This window comes from Nicotiana sylvestris, chromosome 5, assembly GCF_000393655.2.
Source record: "Nicotiana sylvestris chromosome 5, ASM39365v2, whole genome shotgun sequence".
Classification (NCBI taxonomy): Eukaryota; Viridiplantae; Streptophyta; class Magnoliopsida; order Solanales; family Solanaceae; genus Nicotiana; species Nicotiana sylvestris.
In genome coordinates this window covers 158,599,890-158,604,603 of record NC_091061.1, presented here as the reverse complement: position 1 = coordinate 158,604,603, position 4,714 = coordinate 158,599,890, and the positions used below count along the sequence as shown (strand labels likewise).

Genomic DNA, 4,714 nt, shown 5'->3' with positions numbered 1-4,714 from the left:
TGCCCTAGAGGCTTTGTACAAAAAGGCTTGTTTCTTTCTTCTCAAGTCAGATTTTAGAGAAATACACAAAATTCAGAAACGGCTGAAAGAACACCTTTAAAAGAATACTGAACTTTCTGCTTTCTTAGTTCAGAATTGGTTTAGGGCCTGCTTTCATTCTCCTTAACTTGAAACCTTCAAGAATCTCTGGTTCATTCTAGGTTTAAAATGGCTTAAAAGGACTAAGTCTCACGGTTGTTTAGCTTGTGTTGGTGCTGTTGATACTTTGTTGCTGTTTTCTCCAACATCAAGCTTATTTTTCCTTGTTGCTTTTGCTGCAACCATATACTTTTGGACCCTATGAGTGTATGGAATGCACATTTGAAGCTATATGATCAACTTGAACACTTATGGATGAGTGAGAATTTGCTGAATGTTAAGCTTTGCATTTTTCGAAGATCCTTCATGTTTTCTTTTCTTTCATTGAGTTAGTTTACCATGGGATTTATTATATTTATGTTATTAGCAGCACCTTTTGGGGTTATGTTTAGAATCTAGTTTAGTTACTTTGGTTTTAATTGAGTTAAACTGCTTTCTTCATGTATTTAATATGGACTGTTGCAGAATGGACTGATTTAGCTGAGTAACATCTTCTTTTTTTGTGAGATTTTTATTGAATTATTTTGAGCTAGCAATCAATCAGTCCACAATGAGTTCTTCTCATAGTATTGCTATTTTAGGTGTTGATGTTGTAGACATGTGATTTTTGACCCTCCCCAAGATTTTTCATATTTTAGCGCGTAAACATTTAATTTAGGCATAATATAGATATTTTAAGTAATTTTGACTCTTTTATTTTATTTTAGTACAAGAAAACAAAAATTACAAAAATAGGTTCATTAATGTTTTGTAGTCATTTTTAATCTTAAAAAAATACAAAAATAGTATCGTATTTTTATTTTAATATGATATTTGAAAATACCAAAAATAGATTTGTTTTAATGGTTAGTTTTATTTTAATAATTATTTGAATGGTAGGATTAATTAATAAATGGGCTTGTATTTTAATCTCGTGCGCAACAAAAGAATAGAACTTGGGCTCGAACAATCTATTTTTAGGCCTAATTTTGGATGTAGCCTATAATTCCTAGGCTCATACCCCTTAACCTAAAACTCTACCTAAACCTAGACTCTACCTATATATTAGTGCTTAAAAAATCAAAAAGGGATGAAAAAAAAGATAACCTAGAAAGAGGGGTTGAACAAAAAAGGCTGCGCAGGAGACCAACCACCCCCCCCTCCCCCCCATTCGCGTGGTCTTCTCCAAACGACCCCTTTCCCCACTGTTCTTCTTCTTCAACGCAAAACGCAACAGAACCCTAGGCACGCTCAAACCCAGCAACATTACTTCAATCGCGACACACAAAACACAGTCACACACACAGCCATATACAGAGAGAAGAGGGGCTGCTCACAAAAGAAAATCTCTCTCAGTCCCTTGGAGTCGCTGCTGCTGCGTCGCCGTAATCTATGACGGGGTGACCAGCGACGACCTTTCTCCTCCTTCGATTTTCACTGTTATTGTCGTTCGCCGGCGACCAGCTACGACCTCAACGACTTCAAACCTTACTTTTCTTTACTCTATTTCGTTGCTGAACACTCCGGCGACAGCGCTGACCGGATTTTACATTTTTGCGGCAACCTCCATTAACACTGATGGAGTTTCATTTGAGTCGAGCTTTGCCGGTTTGAGGTTTGGTCGATAGCTCGTTATGTTTATTCATCAGTTGGATTAATTTGAGAGATTCAATACATAATGAAATTCCAAAGTTCTTTATTCTTCATGTAAGGTCAGTTTCTATTTCTACTGTCTTTGACAAATTGTATTACCTCGGTCGGTCAAATGTTTTGTTGCTATTTGATTTTGCATCTCCTTGTTTAGCTAACAGAGAGTATTTTATTGTCTTTGGTCTTTTGATTGTTGAATGAGTATATGCTTTGCCTGTGAAGTTGAAACTCAAAGTTTAAAACAAAAAGGGGTATGTGAACTATTAGCCAAAGTTAAAAGTTTTGTTAATTGTTTAAGCGTGTCCATTTATCTTTTAGCGTTAACTGTTCACGTGCTTCTTGTAATTGTCAAACGAGCTCTATCTCTATAACACTATAATGCTAGTAAATGTTGTTAGACATTAGATACTACATAGATGTGATGTATTCCATTTCACTTTATTTTGTATTCCATGACTATATAGATTTACTAGTGACTAGTAGTAGGTATCTTTGACATTTGAGTGGCATAATTATGGGTTCCAAAATTAAGACCGAAGTATGCGTTCGCGCAATTTCGACCAAACTTTCTTAATAATAAAGGTGTTGCTAATAGGCCGTTAAATTAATTTTAGTTCATATAGTTCGAGGTGTGCCATTAGCTGAATTTCCCATGGCCAGCGCAAATTTGAAAGCGTGTAGTTGCTTTAGGCGCGTTATTTTAATAATGTACCTTCCTAAATTCGGGTGCGCATTTATGTGACCCAAATCCAAATCTCAACGATATTAAAATATGTCAGAACCACGGGTGCATTTATGTGACGTGGTTCGAGACGTGTTTTAATAACGTTGCAATCTTCTTAAAAATGAATAAAATCGGTTAAAGTTGAAATTGAACCATAGGCTAAAATGTGTTTAAAATCAGATATTAAGCCGAATATAACAGTTGAGCGACCGTGCTAGAACTACGGAACTCGGGAATGCCTAATACCTTCTCCCGGGTTAACAGAATTCCTTACCCGGATTTCTAGTTCGCGGACTGTTAAAAAGAGTCAATATTTTCCTCGATTCGGGATTCAACCGGTGACTTGGGACACCATAAATCTCCCAAGTGGCGACTCTGAATTTCTTAATATAAATTCAATTTCGATTGTCCTTTAATTGGAAAAACTCCCTTATTTATACATCCTTCCGGGGGTGTAGTAAAAAAGGAGGTGTGACAGCTCTGGCGACTCTGCTGGGGATCGAACCCAGAATCTCTGGTTCAGGGTTCAAGAATTCGAGCTTAGATGAATTATTGTATTTGGCTTTATTTATTATCTGATTTTATTCACATGTTTGGGCCTAATGTGCTAAATGTTGCTTTTTATCGTTTTGATATTATCTGAACTGTATATATAAACTGTTACGAAACCCCTCTCTTCTCTCTCCTGAGGAGTGCACGCTGGTCGTGACTTCTTTCTGTTAGTGTCAAATCCCAAATAGAACGAGGCTCGGACAAGTTGCAAGCCGGATGATCCTTTGGTTACCGGTACACAGCCCCCTCCTCGGCTCGAGTTGTCCGCTCGGGTAAGCCAGGTCTAGAACAAATAAACCCAGGGTTTTAAACCTAGTATAACAATACCTCATGTCGGATCCCTTGTAGGAACGTTTGTTTGCATCATGTGCATATTTGGCTTTGGAGACTCAACACAGGGGTTGGGTCTGTCTAGGATAGGTACACCCCAAAAATAAAAGACCATCCTGATGCATCTTATGTGCTATATGTTGCATTTATTCAAGGGTAAAAGGATCATTTGGCGGGGCAATGATAACTGAGGGTAAATGAAGAAATGAAAAAAAAGAAATGAAAAAAAAAACAATGAAAAAGAAAGAAGAAAAAAGACAAAGAGAGTGGTTTAAGTGTGAGGATGAAGCGAGTAGGGTCCAATTATATTTTTGTTCCATTTTATTAAGAAAAAAGAGCATGGAAACTTCAAAAAGATTTTGCACTCTTTATCATTTTTCAAAAATCGAAAAAAAAAGAAATCCAAAAAGATTTTGCATGTTCGTCATTTTTCAAGAAAAAGCAAGAAAAAATGTGTTTTCTATGAATTAGTGGTTTTTTTTATTTTCGCATGTATCCAATTTGCCCGAACTACGCAAACCTGATTCTCGTCTTTCGGGGCGGGATATGTAGGCAACCCACATAGGGTCCGGTATTCCTAGTAAATCTTAGGTTCTTGGTTTTGCGGGGTCTTAGCCAAATCTTGCATTTTTAGCCACTTTCAGCCACATAGGTTAATTTTAGAAAAATGGTCACAATCATGTCTTGCGTGTGTCTAGTAGGGAATATTTTCATCTCACATAGTGTTGGTTTAAGTTTTCTCTTACAGGTGTGGATTTATTTACCGGAGTTTGAGCATGACAGACATCCCGTGACCATCCGGTCAGGATCGCTCAGGCAGGAGTTGCTTAAGGAGATTTGTTTTATGTTTATGTTTTGAGTCTGTTCTTCATTTTTTGTCGCCTTTTACTTTCTAGTCTTGTACAGTATTGTCAAGTCTTTTGTTATTGTATTTTCTGCTTTATATTTGAAAAATTGTGTTGTAACTCAAAAATCCAAAAAAAGATATGTTGCATTTTATATTTTCGTTATAAGTTTTCTTTAGAATACTAATTCTAGAAATGAAAAAAATTTGAGGTTGTTTTTCCTTTAGGCAATTAATATCTAGGACTTAAAATGAATTGTTTTTAAGTTTCCTTTAGTATATTAGGACCAAAATTCAAAAAAAAAGAAAAGAGAATTTTCTTTTAGTACTTCTTTAAAAGCTTTCTTTAGGATGTTGATTCCAAAATCCAAAAAGATTTTCGTTTGAGGTGTCTCTTCGGGAAATTAGTGAAAAATAAAAAACAAATTCTTTATTAGAACTTTAGTTTATTGTACATAGAAAAAATACTTTATCTTTTGTTTATCATTAGAATTTTT

General features: G+C 35.7%; 1 long non-coding RNA gene across 1 annotated transcript; it reads left to right on the top strand.

Moving 5' to 3' along the window:
- Nucleotides 1-1,224: 1,224 nt before the first annotated feature.
- On the top strand, nucleotides 1,225-4,372 carry LOC138891131 (uncharacterized). The gene is made up of 2 exons (XR_011407453.1): nucleotides 1,225-1,829; nucleotides 4,122-4,372. It is a non-coding gene; the product is annotated as an uncharacterized lncRNA (long non-coding RNA).
- The last annotated feature ends 342 nt before the right edge of the window (nucleotides 4,373-4,714 follow it).